The sequence below is a fragment of the Erinaceus europaeus genome, chromosome 8 (assembly GCF_950295315.1).
Source record: "Erinaceus europaeus chromosome 8, mEriEur2.1, whole genome shotgun sequence".
In the NCBI taxonomy this organism is placed as follows: domain Eukaryota; kingdom Metazoa; phylum Chordata; class Mammalia; order Eulipotyphla; family Erinaceidae; genus Erinaceus; species Erinaceus europaeus.
The window spans coordinates 107,841,334-107,859,363 of NC_080169.1; the positions used below are offsets into that span (position 1 = coordinate 107,841,334).

The 18,030-nt window shown below is 38.1% G+C and overlaps 1 protein-coding gene and 1 long non-coding RNA gene across 2 annotated transcripts in view; one reads left to right on the forward strand and one right to left on the reverse strand.

Moving 5' to 3' along the window:
* The window catches only part of MTPN (myotrophin), a 43,237-nt gene that overhangs the window by 19,425 nt on the left and 5,782 nt on the right, over nt 1-18,030 (reverse strand). The window lies entirely within an intron of this gene.
* Nucleotides 966-2,603, forward strand: LOC132539802 (uncharacterized). Its single transcript, XR_009551096.1, has 2 exons — nt 966-1,098; nt 2,466-2,603. It is a non-coding gene; the product is annotated as an uncharacterized LOC132539802 (long non-coding RNA).

The window sequence follows — 18,030 nt, forward strand, 5'->3', positions numbered from 1 at the left end:
AAGCACCCCAAAAATTCAAATGAAATTCTGCCCAACAGTGAACATATAGTGTGACAGAAATACAAACCATGACTAGCCAATACACAGTAATGCTAAATGTAATGAAACACATCATGGCGCTCAGTTTTTTTTTTTTTTAAACTTTGTTTTATTTATTATTGGATAGAGATAGAGAAAATTGAGAGGGAAGGGGGAGGTAGAGAGGGAGAGAGACAAAGAGACACCTGCAGCCTGGCTTCACCACTCATGCAGCTTTCCCCCTGCAGGCTTGAACCTGGGTCCTTGTGCACTGTGATGTGCAGATGCACCACCACCTGGCCCCTGTGCTCAGTTTTTAAGGAGTTCAGCCAGCAGAATATCTAGATGTGGTCACATAGGACTGATGAGTTTAAATACTAAGATTTCATGCAGATTATGACACCTATTTGAACTCCACAAAGAAAGCAGCAACTGTTCTGATGGAAACAGACATCATCAGCTATTATGAATTTGTTTCACTCATTCAATGTTACTGAAGTTATACTGTTTGGCAGACACTGTGCACAGAGGCTAGAATAGGATGTAAAATCAGACAGCTGCGAGCTGTACATATCACCATGCACAGGGACCCAAGTTCAAGCGCAGGGCTCCCCACTGCAGGGGGTTCACTTTATGAGCCATGAAGCTGGTCTGCAGGTGTCTTTCTTTACCTCTCCCTAACTTCCCTTTACTGCCCTCTCAATTTCTCTCTGTCCTGTCAAACAAAATAGAAAGAAAAAAAAAAAAAAATCAGGCAGCTTCTGATTTTATTAAGGCTACCATCTAGTCCAAGAGGCAGATGCTACTAAAATACTCAATTTCTTTCTTGCCACTAGGGTTATCACTATGGCTCCGTGCCTGCACAACTCCAGCAGAATCTATCTGCCTCTTGCTGCCCCACCTCACCCTGGTTTGAAAGAGACACCTGCAGCACATATCCAGTATTAATGAAGCTGCCCCCTTCCCCACAGGCGCTCCTCCGTGATGGACTTGAACTCCCACCTGGGCCCTTGCACATGGTAATACTGTGTTGTACAGGCTGAGCCACCTGCCAAGCCCCGCAGTAAACAACTGCAGAATGTAACTGCTAGGGGAGAAAGGAGTACAGTACTATGCAAACACTTAACAGAAGCCAGCAACAGTCTTGGTGATGGGTGAGGGAGGGTAGTATGGCAAAATGAACTTAAGCCTGTAGGGGCCCCTAAAGTCATTTCTTTCACTGAGGACTGGCAGCACTGCAGGAGTGAGGGACTGTGAAGCGGTATGTGGGGAGAATGGGGATTGTGATTATATCAAAACCTGTAATTGTTTAACCCTTCCTTTACTTTTTCTTTTTCAGTACTTTAAACACCTGCAGTGTGCTGCATTTCAACTGTACTTCAGTAAAAAAAAGGGTTAAAAATGAAGATTAAGACCACAAAAGTTATCACCCTTTATCTACTAGAATGGCTATTATCAAAAATAAGATGCTAACAAACTATTTTAAGTAGGATGGGGGTGAAGGCAGAGGTTAAGAGGTTAAGAGGCTAAGAGGATAAAGTTAAGGGAGTCTCAAAGAAAAAAACTACTTGGGTTTTGGATCCTCCACCACTAGTGCTGATAGAAAGCTCGCTCCTTTTATACCCTGTTACTCAAGAAGCAGCTACATGGGACTAAAAGTGCTATGTAGTAAACTTCCAAAAATCTCCCCTAAGGTTTGTTATTATCTTTTAGTAACTGTTCTCTCTCTTTCTTTTCATGGCTAAACTTTCCAAAAATGTTATCTGTACTTGCTATATCCAATTTCATCTCCCTGTCCAATCTTTTACCATCACCTGAAACACTGCACCACAAATAACTTTTTGTTTTGGTTGAGATTAAAGTTAAATATTTTTCTCTTTTAAATATATTACTTTGACTTTGTTTTACTAATAAAGTAGGCATGGATTTTAAAAGTTGAAGAAAGTTTGTATCTAAAAACACTGTAATTGAATTTAATTCAACAAGTATGTGCTGAACCTATTATAGTTAGACACTATGCTACTTGCTTGATATAAAATAGGAAAACCTGGGTCTGAATAAAAGTATTTGTTTCCTTCTTGGGAAGCAAACATACAAATAGATAAATACAGAGACGCTCCAATGAAGGAATGATTATTCATTTAATTAATTAGCGATTTATCTTATTGCAATTTAATATTTCATATCTTTTTATCTTTTATTGCTAATTAGATTCTGAGGGTCCTTAGGGGTTAGGGATCTTATCTTTTATTCCATCACAATACCAAACATGGTCAAACATTAAATCTCAGTGACTTGTGCTGATTATGACTGCACATTATAAAATGTTAAATCAAGAAGTAACAGTATTCATTAAGGTGTTTACTGATTTGATGCCTACAAATGAGTAGTGAAAGGATATGCCTAAAGAAGTTCATTACTAACTGTAGTGTATGGAATGGTCACAGGGCAAGGAGAAATGCAGGAGACAGTGATCTGGACAGTACCAAAAACAAAGAGTTCTGAAGCTTCACTGAAATCACATAAGGCGGCTACCATATACTGAGCACTCAATAAATAAATGCCAACTGTTATTGTTAACAGTATTAGAGGCCTCAAGTACTGGCTTCCTATATTCTTCAACAGTCTAACAAACGTAATCAATGTTCCCAAAGAATAATAAAAATCATCTTACTTCCTCACACACAAAATTTTTCAACTGCTCCATTTGATGAATAGAAAATTCTTTTCATTAAATATATCTGGAAAAGTGGAACTAGTCATTTCAGTTTATATGGTCAGTATCACTGTTTAAATTAGCAGAATAGAATACCTGGTACTAAAATAGTTTGCAAGAAGTGACGGCTGACAACTGAATGTCACCCACACCCTTGAGTTCTCCCATGTTCTAATTCCTTATGACAGATTTGTAATGGCATGGAACATTACTACTGAAGTATAGAAGTATATTCTATTGCATTGGCTTCTTCTTGCAAAAGACTGTAATAAACCTACTGGCTTGAAACAAAAAAGTGAGTTCTTGTTATAACAGGTCATTTTCAACTCAACATTACCTTCCCATTGTAGCTCTTTCTCTCATTTCTCTACTTCTGAGAGACTACTACTCCTTGTCTCTTCTTAAAAAGTAATTTTACGGGAGTCGGGCAGTAGCAGGTTAAGCACACGTGGTGTAAAGTGCAAGGACCAGTGTAAGGATCCTGGTTCAAGCCCCGGCTCTCCACCTGCAGGGGAGTCACTTCACAGGCAGTGAAGCAGGTCTGCAGGTGTCTATTTTTCTCTCCCCCTCTCTGTCTTCCCCTCCTCTCTCCATTTCTCTCTGCCCTATCTAATGGCAACAACAATAAAAATAACTATAATAAAACAAGGGCAATAAAAGGGAGTACATATATATTAAAAAATAATTTTACTGGTTTTAATGGTTTATAGTACAGCTGCTGACACCTGGGTACAATTTCTCATCTCCCCTTGATAAGTGGCTGTAGGACACTCATCCCCAACTTGGGTCCATTTCTACCAGTGTGCACCAGGACCCCAAAGCCCTCTCTGAAAAACTTCTGTTGTTTCCTTTACTTAATGTGGTCACTCTACAGCCCCCATACCCTCATCTACCTGAATTCCACTTACCCTATAAGATCTATTTTTCCCAGAAAACTTACTTGAGGATGAAGTAGCTGTCTATCTTTTCCTTTGCATCCACAAGTACACAGACAACATACATGGAACATGCTGCAAAAAAAGGGGGCTTGCCACCAAGTTGCAGATGCTACCATGACACCACCCTGACTTCCCTGGGCAGACAACCTCACCAGTGTGCCCTGGAACCCCACCTCCCCAGATTCCTGCTCCACTAAGGAAAGAGAGACACAGGGTAGAAGTATGGATCAACCTCCCAACACCCATGTTCAGCGGGAAAGCAATTACAGAAGCCAGACCTCCCACCTTCTGCACCCCATAATGATCCTGGGTTCAATCTCCCAGAGGGATAAAGAATAGGAAAGCTTCCAATGGAAGGGATGGGATACGCAACTCTGATGGTGGGAATTATGAGGAATTGTACCCCCCTTATCCTACGGTCTTGTCAATCATTATTAAATCAATTAAAACAAAAAAAAAGGAAGGGGGCTTGCATCACAGACAAGCTTCCACAACAAAGGACAATAGCTTAGCCTATGACACACCTGCAATGTCCAACTTTTGGTTTGGTAGGATGTGTGCTATTGGGCTGTTGGAAAAGTCATGGCGTATTTTTCTATGCAAACACCCATCATGACCTTTCTGAGAACCCAGTATTAGTCTCACCTGTGACAGAGAATCCCTAACTGCATGGTCCTGTAAATCATTACTTCTCACTAAAATTAAGAGGAGAAATCCTTTAATACAGAATATTAAAGTTAGATAAATTAGATATGATTCATCAAGAAAAAAAAATTTAAAAATACTCCTTAAAATTGAATATACAGCACTAAGCTAACAGCATTGAGTTGATTACTTAATAGAATAGCAAAGGAATATTTTTCTAGTTTGGTGGATCATTTTTCTTTTCTATTTTGAAAGTTAGAGAAGAAGTCGTATTACAGACTTCTGTGAAGGAAAGAGAATGGGGGGCACCAAAGCATTACTCCACTGTCCATGGAACTGTCCATGCCCTGTCTGATATCAGTCACTGCTCTCATGTGGTGCTGGGGGTTGAACCAGAGCCTCAGGGGTCATTAAGGCATGCTCTCAATCTACCTCTGAGTCCTTTCACAGCTCTTGTCTTATGATCAAAAGCCTATTGTTTTTCTACGAGTAACAATAGAATGAAATTACAGCTAATCTGGTTTAATTTCCTTTTCAAATTGTTCTTAGTATTCTATGCCACTGTAGGTGTTAGATGGTTTATTTTATTATTTTCTCAAAGATATCAATTTAGCTATTTATTCGTTTGTAAACCACTGTACAGTTTATATAGCCAGCTTATGAAGTTTGAAGTTTTGGGTATTGTTAAGCATCTGATATAGGGATGAAGAAGGAATCATTCCTCAAAAGGAGTTTGTAGACTACCATATACTCATATACTATATATTTTATAGTAGCAATAATGAATCATTTGTAATGTTGTATGATTAAGTCATACCACAGGATAAAGTTATAAGACAGCTATAAGCTCACTTTGGCAATAAACAAAAGCTATCTAGTTCAGCCTGAGGGGACTAATAAAACTAAAAGGAGAAAGAGTGGACTGAGTCCAGCACGGTTTTCTTTAAGACAAAGATTATCTTTCTTATTCTTCATATATTTCATGTTTTTAAATGATGGACTGGAAACACTAAATTTAAACCAATAAAACACAATGCTTAATGCTGACACTTAAATATAGCTCTTTTTAAAAAAATTTATTATTATTATATTTTATTTTTACCAGAGCACTACTTAGCTCTGGATCATGGTGGTGCAAAGGATTGAACCTGGGACTTTGGAGCCTCAGGCAATGAGAGTCTTTTTGCATAACCATTATATTATCTAGCCCAGCCCTTAAATATAGCTCTGACTTCATCTGAATGCCTGAAATTTTTTTCAATCCAAAACTGGGAGAAAAACAAAACAAAACTGAATATACAAAACTAAGATATTCACACACACACACACACACACATGTATACTTCCAACTTCTGATAAAATGGGAAGGTAACTTAAAAGAATGCAGAAACCAAGCTTATTAGCCAGCTACTTGTATATTCACTAGCCACAGTGCACACCCTTGTGACCAATTTCACATCACCATGGCAGCAAAGACTATTGCAGCACCATTCTATTCTTCTTATGAACAAAATCTGACTTTTGAAAAATTAAGGCTGGTGAAGTGCCCAGTTAGCACACACTTTCTAGCAACTCAAAACTAGTCAGTAGATGGTAGCAAGAATTTAATGAGCTTTCAAGGACTGACTGGAGAAATTACTTTTCTCCTTCATTTTTGCATTTCAGTGACGAAAGCCAGCAGTTATTCTGAATCTCAAGAGATAGTGAGTGAGGAGAGAAAATTCCTCCCTGCCACCCCCCAACTCCCAGTCTTTTTCACTGCAGAATCTGTCCCCAGAGGGAAAAAAATGAGATCCACCGTTTACTAATCAATACACAAAGGATCAACTACCTCGGATGCGGACTGGGGATTGAGCCACAAAGTAATCTAACGTATTCCTACCTGTGGTTAGTGTTTTCATGTAGTGTATTAGGACTAGTTTATACTCACACACCAGCCAAGAGAAAAACAGAATTATTCTAGTGCACACTCCAGGTGTTAGGGTCAAAAACAATCATCACACCCTACCTGTTCACTGAGCTGGAATCTCGACAGTTTTATGTTAAATAACAGAAAAAAAATGGGGTGTATAAAAACTAATGTATCAAAAGAAAGAGAATACTATATAAAAACTTAAACACAATTTTAGAAAGCACCTACAAACTGATCAAATGGTATCCAGAGTACAGTTTCTATGAAATAAAAATGTTTTAAAAAATGGCAAATAAAAAGTGAACAAACTTATACAGGCTTAGAAAGCAGTATTAAAATTTAATATTAAAAATAGCAGAGTAATTACAACCACAGTCACCAAGCTAAAATCTGCACAAGTCGGTAAAGTTCGGTAACATTACTCATATCAAGAAAGGTCTAATAAAGAGAAGAAGCTTAGATGTTCAGGCTGCTAGAATAGTTAGTTCACCTGCATAGCAGTCTGCGACTCTGCCAGGATCATCAAATCAGGCCCTCACCACACTGGAAGAAGTGGAAAAGGGAAGAAAGAAAAGGAAATTTTCAGTGTTTAAGATTGGGAAAAAAAAAAAAAAGTATATAAAAACCCATGATCCGTACAACAAGTGTAATGATAGAACTTCTAAGTTCAATAGACCTCTGCCTCTAATAAAACTTTGCAACTTGCCTTAAAGATTAAAAGAGAAGCTCTCGGCTTGAATCAGGTCGAATAGTCTGAGGAGAGTTACTAATACTAATGTGAGGCTTCCAAATGTTAGAGGTATAGGTAGAGGCTGAGAATCTCTTTGAAGAAAATGAGGCATGACTTCTGCATTCTGTACAAAACAAATCAATACTTGTGGAATGGCTACACTGAGTATCCGTGAATCAGCAAATATGCCACCCACTCATGTGCCCTTAAGGCTGAGGAGAAGAGAGAAATAACTCAGAACTTAGCTCAGAATTTCTAATGCTCATGCACTGAACATGTTGATCTCAGGATCCTAAAGTTTTTAGTGACTTATATAGGCTATAAATGGGTATCTGTCAAATCAGAAATAGAAATTTAAAACCTTTTAAATACTAATTTTGGAGACTTCTGGAGGCGGGGCTACAGAGCATCAGCAGCTGTGCTTCTCTCCTCTTCAGGGTCAACTAGGAATACCAAAGGAGATCACCTGGAACTGCAACAAGACAGGACTAGAACGACTTCAGGAATCCACCAAATCACCAGTGAGTGCAAACATGTGTGGCTTGTGGACAGAGAGGAGGCTAGGGAGAGATTAAGTGGCTGGTAACAATCCAGCAGTTCACCAATTGAGACACCACCTCCAGTCTGTTTCACCAACAAAAAGATGGCTGAAGGAAGGAAAGGACATCCCTAAGACTGACTAAATGTGAGTCTCCATTGCTACTGCCCTCAGAATCTGGAGCAGCGGTGGGGAGGCCCTGTGCTGACACCAGGGGACAGAGAACTAATAAGGAAACTCAGGAGAAGATCTATACCTCAGTGGCCTAGCAGTGGGTCTGTGAGTCTCTTTGCATAACCAATGTGCTATCTCTCCCCCACCCTGCTTTATCTTAGTCAGGAGTGAGTGATTAAGCTAATAAACCTTATAGTTTAAAAGCCCTTAGGCTTCCATAGCCTACAGGGAAGAAAAAGAACAAGAGGCTTTTAAGCCATTGAGCTCCAATTCAGGGATTAAAATACTATTGAAATACTGTCAATTTCCACAACTGTGAACCCTTTAATTACCTTACTTAGACACAAGTCAATCCAGGCAATCATGATCAAATTCGAAAAGTGCTGAGATAGGGACCTTATAACATACCACATAAAATAATTAAACTAACAAGAAGAAATATTGGAGAAATGAACCAGGACAAGAATCCAGCTAAAAGCTCCCCAAAGGTTGAAGCACAAAATAATGAGGTCAACATCCAAACACTAGTTAAGGAAATAATCACAGGAGTGAGTAAATGCTAATTTTGGAGGCAACAGAAACAATACATGTTAGCATAAAATGAGACTTTTTTTTCACGAGTACTCCTTAACTCTGACTTCCAATAATGTTGGGATGGAACCTGGAACCATGGAATCTCAGGCATGGAAGTCTTTTGTATAGCTTTGCATATCATCATGGGGCAAGCACTGGTGTTGTGTTGTCTCTCTCTTTCTCTCTCTCTCTCTCTACTGAAGACTGGCCCAGTGCAGTGAAATTGAAAATACACAATACTTTTGGTGATGCCAAAGAAACAAAAGCAGCAATGTTTAATGAAAAAGTCCACTCCATCATAGATTAAATGAATGTGCTTCCTCAAGGGCATTCTAAAATGAAACTGGTATATTGTTAGGTCTGAAGCTCACAAGGACTACTAACCATACAATTGAGTGTGACTATTCTAATTCACACAACAGTTTCCCCCATCTATGCTTTTGTACCATCAGTGAAAACTTCATCATAATAGAGCAGTTTACACATATTGCGAAAATAGTTTTGACCTCTTGAAAAGGTCTCAGGCCTAGGTGGTGGCGCATCTGTTAAGTGCTCATATTACAGTGTGCTAGGACCCGAGTTCAGGTCTCTGGTCTCCACCTGCAGGGAGAAAGCTTCACAAGTGGTGGAACAGATCTGCAGTTGTCTCTGTCTCTTTCCCCCTTCTCCCCTCTCCTCTCAATTTCTCTCTGTCTCTACCCAATAATAAATAAATAAATGTATATATATTAAAGGAAAGGTCTCAAAGGTCTTTGTAGAGATCTATAGCACTAAGAATTGGTACATAGTGGTTATGCAAAGACTCTCATACCTTGCCTGCGGGGGGAAGCTTCATGAGTTGTGAAGCAGGTCTGCAGGTGTCTCTACTTCTCTGTTTTAATTCTCCCTTCCCTTTCAATTTCTCTCTATCTGTCCTATTTAATAAAAAAGAAAGAAAAGAAAATGAAAAAGAGACTCTCATACCTGAGGCTCTAGAATCCCAGGTTGAATCTCCTGTACCACCATAAGTCAGAGCTGAGTAGTGCTCTCGTTAAAAAAAAAAAGAGAGAGAGAAAAAAGGGGAGGGGGGAAGAAAAAAAAGTGGTGCTCTGATGAAATAAAAGTTTAACTCAACAGTAGAATACAAGAATGGGGAGTTATGGCACAGAAGAATGAACGATAAAAAGTAAAATCAAGTAAACCTTTACTTAAGTAAACACAGTCAAAGACTACTTGTAGATGTAAAAAATAACTTCAGACATCTAGTAAGTATATACAGCCATGTGTTTATATAAAACAGAAGTACATGAGGACATAAAAACTCTACTAGGTCTTGTCAAAGGGTCTTACCAAGTAATACATTCACAACTAAAAACTGCACAGGAGGCTTTTCATGTCTTTCATAAAATACTACACAGATATCACTTAAAATGAAAAATTTATATTCCATGAATATTTACCAAGTGTCAGGCACCGTTCACAAGTATTTTTCAGGTTGAACTCATTGAATTTTATCACATGAGCTTTAGGAGGTGAACAGTACTATTCTTGTATAAAAAAATGGAGGCACAGAGAAGTAACCTGTCCAAAATCTATATTGTTGATGTGGAGAAATAACTATGCTAAGTAAACAATGTGTAATTTCACAATTCAGAAGCTTATACATATAGTCATATAGTTTCAGAGGATAAGTACAATTTCCTAGTAGACATCTTTAGAGAGTAAGATTATTCTATGAATATCATTGTTTCCTTAAAACATGACCATGTAATCTATAGCTGCACCAACAGATTTTTGTTTTGCAAATTAAAACCGAAGTCCACCGCTTCTTCAATGATCTAGCAAGACAGATTAAAAACAAATACCCAAACACTTTTTTTTCTGTCACAAATTTATCTTAGTAGGTCTGCCTAAAAAAAGATGGACACATTTCAAGTCATGGAAGAGAAAGTAGGAAAAGCAACAACAAACAATAACAACAAAACAACAACAACAAAAATCCCTACTGTCAAAAAGACCAGCAAAATAAAAATAAGTTTTAACAATGTCAATACAAAGGTTAAAAAGCAGAAGGTGCAAAGTGATCAGTTATGAAAATATGTGAATAAATAACAAAGATGTGAAAAAATAAAGTGAAAAGCAAGAAAAGTACAACTAGAAACTGCAGTTGACAGGCACACCTAGGAACAAAGCAATCTATAAAATATAAGAGCCATAAAACACTGGAAAGAAATAAGGTGCATTAATCTGAAAACATAAATCAAGCAAAAAATGAGCAAATGGGAGATGTCTACTTGACATTTAAAAAATGTGTAAGCTATCCAAGAATTTTGTATCTGAAGAATAGCAAGAAAATAACTGACAAAAATAGGACTGAAGCAAGGGCTACCACAATAGTCTCTTCTTTGGCAGCTAGACCTATAGCAAGATCATTAATAATTAATGAGACTGGCTCAGTATACATCAAACTTTGGACTCTATGCAAACAACACCTTCCAGTATGGTGACAAAACTATAATGGACTGAAGAAAACAATACATTCCAAAGTTGAGAACCTCAAAGAATCTATTCTCAGATTCCAGTGCAATTATAAAGTGAAAAATAACAAAGTTTTAGCACACAGAAGCAGAACAAAAAAAAAAAAAAAAACAAGGAAAAAAAATTCTACAAAAATACACACTACTTAATTGTCCAAAGTTACTGACTGGGCCAAGAACTGAATATCAGAATTACAGACTATTTTGAAAATAAAGGTTAAAAATATTAAGGCTATTACTTGATGTAAAAATATAAACCTTAAGATCATTGCTTATGGGTAGAGCCAAAATTGGCCGTAGAAACACAAGTCTCTATGAGATGATTAAAAGTTGATATAAATTGTATCATTTTTAAAATGTCTGTCACAGTTCTTCTGCTTTACAGTAAACATTAAAAACAATTTTGCTAAAGTACTGAAGCAGTAACAAAAAAATAAATATACTAATCCTGATAACTCATCATGTCAACTAAAAGGTAATGCTAATTTTCACAAATTTAAAATATCTGGAAACCTCTCAAACATACAGAAATATCATCTACTTGGGGCCGAGTGGTGGTGCACTCAGTTGAGTGCACTTGTTATAATGTGCAAGGATCTGGGTTCAAGCCCCCAGTCTCCATTTGAAGAGGGAAAGTTCTGTGAATGGTGAAGCAGTGTTGCAGGTGTCTGTCTCTCTCTCTCTTTCTCTATCTCCCCCTACTTCCTCAATTTCTGGCTGTCTCTATCCAATAAATAAATATTAATATATATATATATATTAATATATTTATCATCTACTCATCTCCAAAAGAAATTAACCTCAAAATCTTCAAATTCAAATGTTTTATTAGTTTTCTAAAATTCAACATTAAGAGTTCATTTAACCAAATTCTCAATGCTTACTCTACTCCCCAATATTTTCAGTATAACATTAGTTAATGAGTGTGTCATTTACTAGCTTAGTCCTCCTGGGCAAGTTACTTGAATTTCTTCAAGTCACATTTTTGTCATCTATGAAACCAATCTTTCCTGGTGTCTGTTTTCTATCAAAACACTCAGCAAATAGTCTAATATAAATGCTGGCTATTACATCACCATCTTCACTGTTATACTGACTTCATATCTGTACTCCAGGGACATAATTTCCAATGGAGAATAAATTTTCTTCTGGTGAGCTGCGGTTACTACTTCATATCAAGCACAGCTTCTGGAAGATGGAGACAGAAGACAGCAAGTTATACATGTTGAGGAGGGAAGAAAAATCCTTTAAAGGATCACTGGGATCTGAAGGGTTCTATCTGGCATCAATAATCTAAAGTAGGTCAGCAAGACTGCAGGCTAGTATTTCTTTTTTCTAGGTTCTCACTTTTCCTTTCACTAGGTTTTCTCCACTTTAAAATCTATCTCCCACCTCTAGGACAAGAGGTGGTTTTAATATGAATTAAAAACATATATACAGGTATCTATTTTAATAGTTTCAGACTTCCTGTCCCTAATGGCAAAAATGTTATGCACATTTCAAAAGCATGGTTTGGTGGGGAGATTTAGAAGATCCAGTACTTCTTACAGGCATCTAGAACACAGCATAAGTAAACATTCAGGTGGGACATTCTCTACGCTATTTCCAGATGAAATGGTCATTTGACTCCTGCAGAGAACATTGTTTAGGCCTTTCTCCAGGTGAGAAGAGACCAGTAATTCTCTTCCTTTGATCTCCAAGATATGTACAGGTTGCTGTAACTGAGTTCTAAGGCCTAAGTACATACTGTACTGTCATAAGAAACCAGTGTCCTCAAAAGCTACTTTAAAAAAGTAGACTAAATTAGCATTTGTGTGACCATTTCGTAGCACAGCATGTAAATTAATACAGGACACCTGACTGATAGTTGAATTCAGTGCAACTATCAGATTTTGTATATTCTATGTCACTGAGTCAATGTCCCCAATAGTCTTGTTACAAGTAAGTATTAATGCTGCCCACTTTCTCTTGTGTGTTGTTGAGTTCTAATACGTGCCAACCATTATTGCTCCCGATAAAAGCATTCATAAAATAGCTTACAAGTAAATTTAGGATTTAGTCAACCTCCTTTGCTTCAGAGCTAGGGAAAAACTAGACATTCAGGACCTTTACCTAATGAGTTTTCAGCAGGTTCAGTGTTAGGAACTGAACCTGGGACCTCAGAATCTCAGCCATGCAAACCTTTTTTTTGCATAGCCATTATATTATCTCCTCTAACCCCGAGTCCTGTGTTCTTACTAGTTTACAAATGTCTATGTATTTGTGTCTCTGGAATTCTTAACCTTGAAACCTTCAAGTATATATTCAAATTATAGATTCATTTTCTTTTCTTTTTTATTTCATTTAATTTATTTTTTTGTCTAAAGACAGAAAAATTGAGAAGGAAGGGGAAGACAGAGAGGTAGATGAAGATACCTGCAGCACTCCTTCACTGTTTGGAGGAGGGTTCCTGTAGGAGGGAATAGGGAGGGGGTTGGGGGGGTCTTGAACCTGGGTCCTTGTGTACTGTAATGTGTGTACTCAATATGGTGTCCCACCACTCTGCCCCTAGGTTCATTTTCATATCACAATTAAAAGTGAAGAATAAAAATATATAAATACAGTATATATCTCATGGAATATAATTTTAACTAAATGTCTTACTTCAAAACAAATAAAAGGACCTAGAATGCAGTAGGTGAAAAATAATTTCTAAAAGAATTTATTTATTACTTTACAGGGGAAAAAAAAGGGGGGGTCTCTACAATCAGGACACAAAAAGTCAAAAAAGGAAGAGAAATATCTGGTGAACCACATGAAAATGTTTTATTCAATTAGAGAGAGAAGGAAATGTCTTTAGCACTGCTGTCACTCATGATGCTTCTGCCCCCCCCACACAAGTGAGGACCAAAAGCTTAAACCCAAGTCTTCATTCTTCATACGTTCCACCACCAGCCTTCAGAAAAATGATTTAAAAGTAACAACAAAAAAAGTGAATTCAAAAGACAACTATAAAAATACTTTTAAAACACATCATAAAAAAGTGGAAAATCCTTAATTTATCAACAGCTCATATAAATCCATAAGAAACAGACCAACTACTATTAGAAAATTAAACCAAAGGTAGGAATAAGAAATCCAGGAGAAAGACTACAAATGTTAACAGTTCTGATAAGTTACTCGATTTCCTCACTAGGAAATGTAAATTGAAGCAATAATCACTTTTTCTCACCTATTCAATTATCAAAAAATGAAAGTCTCACAATGCCATTGCTGCTGATATAAGCACATTATCAGTTCCATGTTACCACAGCGAGTCTTAGCCTGGTGAAACTCAACAGGAAGATAAGAATAGTATCAATTTTTTAAGGTACTAAGGAAACAATTAAAGAGTTAATTATTTCAACCACCAGGTTCTAGATGCTTGCATGATGCTGAACAGACTTCCCTGGACAGACACCACCACCAATGTGTCCTGGAGCTCGCTTCCCAGAGCCCTTCCCCACTACAGAAAGAGAGAGACAGGCTGGGAGTATGGATGTCAACACCCATGTTCAGCAGGGAAGCAATTACAGAAGACAGACCTTCCACCTTCTGCATCCCACAATGACACTGGGTCCATACTTTAACAGAGGGTTAAAGAATAGGAAAGCTATCAGGGGAGGGAATGGGATACAGAGATCTGGTGGTGGGAATTGTATGAAGTTGTAACCCTGTTATCCTATGGTTTAGTCAATGTTTCCTTTTTATAAATAAAAAATTTTTTAAAAAGTTAATTGTAAAAATAAGTGGAGAGGGGGGATGCATTGGATCGACCTCCTCGTGGTGCATCCCGTGAGTACCCATTCATTGGGGAAACTGACGATCCTTCCTAGCCGACTGAATCCACATGGATCCCAGTCACTTTCAAAGCCAGGAACAAGCAGCTCCTGACAGCTTTCAACCTGACGCTATTGACTGGCCACGGAAGAAGGGCAAACGCTAGAAGAAGTGGAGAGGGGCTGGGCATTGGCACACTCTGCTGTGTACACACATTCTCATGTACAAATACCAGGGTTCAAGTCCTCATCCCCGCCTGAGGTAGGAAGCTTCACAACTATTGAAGCAGTGCTTTCTTTTTCTCTCTCCTTTTCTATCCCCCACTTTCCTCTCAATTTATCTCTGTCCTATCAAGTTAAAGAAGCTTCCTAAGTGGTAAAGTAGTGTTGACTCTCAATTTCTCTCAGTCCTATTAAATAAAGAAAAGCAAAAGCAACAACAAAACAGAAAGAAAAAAGAAAGCTGGGGACAAACTTTATCACAGAACACAAATTATTGTCATCAGTAAAGTGGAAAACTGTACAATTTAGAAAGGGGAACTGTGAAAGAAACCTATTAAATTTCATACTTAAAGGAAAAAGCCATCAGGAAATTTGTTTGACCTTATTATTTTTCAATACAGCTTTATCTTTTAAATGATAAACGGGGACAGGTGGTGGTGCACCTGGTTGAGCACACATGTTACAATGTGCAAGGACCCAGGCTTGAGCCCCTGGTCCCCACCTGCAGGGGGAAAGCTTTGTAAGTGGTGAAGTAGTGCAGCAGGCATCTCTCTCCCTCTCTTATCTTCCCCTTCCCTCTTGATTTCTGACTGTCTCTATCCAATAAATTAATAAAGATAATTTAAAAAATGATATACATTATTCTTATAATTAAAATCATTACTTTATTATGATAAAAAATAATCTTTGTGTGTGTGTGTGCTACCAAGGGTTTTGGTGGGATTTCATGCCTGAGTCTATGATTCCTACCGAGCATTTAAAAATACATTTATTTATTGTAGTCCAGGAGGTGGCACAGTGATCAAGCTTTGGACTCTCAAGCCCAAGGTCCTGAGTTCAATCCCTGGCAGCACATGTATCAGAATGATATCTGGTTCTTTTTCTCTTCCTATCATTCTTCACAAATAAATAAAATCTTTAACATATATATATTATATATATGTATATCTATATATAGAGATGTATATATGTATATATCTATATATGTGTATATAGATATATATACACACACATATATTATTGGATAGAGGCAGAGAGAAATTGAAAGGGAAGGAGACAGAGAAGGAAACAGAGAGTATCTGCAGACCTACAGGTGGAGACCAAGGACTTGGACCTGGGTTCTTGTGCACTTAATGTGTCCGCTTAACCAGATGTGCCACCACCTGGTTAAGCGGACACACCATGGGGAGGGGGGCATTTTTTAGAAGGGACCAATATCTCATATAAGTTGATAATTTTACTTTCTGACTGGGTCATCAGTCCTGCTAGAGAAAAAGCATAACAGTGTCATTTTATTTCATTTTTAATTAATTTATTTAAGAAAGGAGACATTAACAAAAATCATAGGATGGGGGGGTTACAACTCCACACACTTCCCGCTTCCCAATCTCCATCTCCCACCCCCTCCCCAATAGCTTTCCCATTCTCTATCCCTCTGGGAGCATGGACCCAAGGTCGTTGTGGGTTGCAGAAGGTGGGAGGTCTGGCTTCTGTAATTGCTTCCCCGTCATTTTATTTTTTTAAGGATCAGATCAGGGGGTAAAGTGGTAGGTCTGGTTGAGCACACATGTTACAATGCACAAGGGTCTGTGTTCTCTCTCTTCTCTCTCTCCCCCTTTCTTTTTTTTTAAATATTTATTTATTTATTTTTCCTTTCGTTGCCCTTGTTGTTTTTCATTGTTACTGATGTCGTTGTTAGGACAGAGAGAAATGGAGAGAGGAGGGGAAGACAGAGGGGGAGAGAAAGACAAACATCTGCAGACCTGCTTCACTACCTGTGAAACTACTCTCCTACAGGTGGGGAGCTGGGGGCTTGAAACAGGATTCTTAAGCCGGCCCTTGAGCTTTGCGCCACATGCCCTTAATCCGCTGCACTACCACCGACTCCCATTCCCCCCCCTTCTATCACCTCTCCCCTCTTGATTTCTGGCTGTCTCTATCCAGTAAATAAAGATAATTAAAAAAAAAAAAAAAAAAAGGGAGTCGGGCTGTAGCGCAGCGGGTTAAGCGCAGGTGGCGCTAAGCTCAAGGACCGGCGTCAGGATCCCGGTTTGAGCCCCCGGCTCCCCACCTGCAGGCAGGTCCCTTCACAGGCGGTGAAGCAGGTCTGCAGGTGTCTGTCTTTCTCTCCCCCTCTCTGTCTTTCCCTCCTCTCTCCATTTCTCTCTGTCCTATCCAACAACAACGACATCAATAATAACTACAGCAATAAAACAACAAGGGCAACAAAAGGGAATAAAAAAAAAAAAAAAGAATCAGATGGTTTACACTTGCATGAATGAGGTTCTTGGTTCAATCCCCAGCAACACATGTTCTTGAATAGTGTCCTGGCTTCTTTCCTTCTCTCACATGAAACTTTCTATCTTGTATGAAATAAAACTGATGTTCTAAAAATTAAGTCACAGTTTTTAAAAAGAAAATAAAACCAGTAAATATAAGATGTATTGAATGTATTGAACCTCTCCTCAACTGTTTCTTAGGAATGTGAAAATTGATCTCAACTAGCAATAGGCCTTGCAATTTCCAAATACTAGATGCTGATGTTTTTTTGTGGCTTGAGAGATTCTATCTTCTGTCAGGGTGCACCACTGCTGCTTCTCAAGCCTATGGGACTGCCAGAGGCAGGTGTAATTAGAATGGGGCTGGAGAGGGAAAGGAAACCACAGAGAAAGAGAAGTTGGAGACCTGATGTATAGTATTTCACAGTAGGTGAAACAGAAGCACATGTAAACAAGAGAGTACATATTACCAGTCCTGTTGAGAGTATATGGGGCCACTTAATTGATGACAACTTGTATATACTCTTTCCTAAGGTGAATCCTCAAAGTCAACTGAAGAGTTCAAGTCGGCATTTTCTCAATGAACAACAAACATTCTGCTGTAATTATTTTCACCACCTGCATAATGAATATGGTACCCGAGTTTTTCTAACACTACCAAGAAATGAAATCAATGGGGTGCTGAACTGCACTTATGGCTAGGAGCTTTGAAGTCCAAGAGTTAGAATTGGTTTCTTCACCACTCAAGTTTTATGACTTTGGGAAAGTTACTTTAATGTTTGTCTCAGTCCTTCTGTCTAAGATCTAAAATGGGATTCACTACAGCTCGGGAGCTATTACTACATGTAAACTAAATTATACCTGTATATACCATTTCAGTCATTTTGAAGGAGGAAGTAGAAATCTCAAAACTTCATAATTATTTCCGTTTCTTCCTAAAGCAAATGTCCTAAGACATTTTGGCTTTTGGAG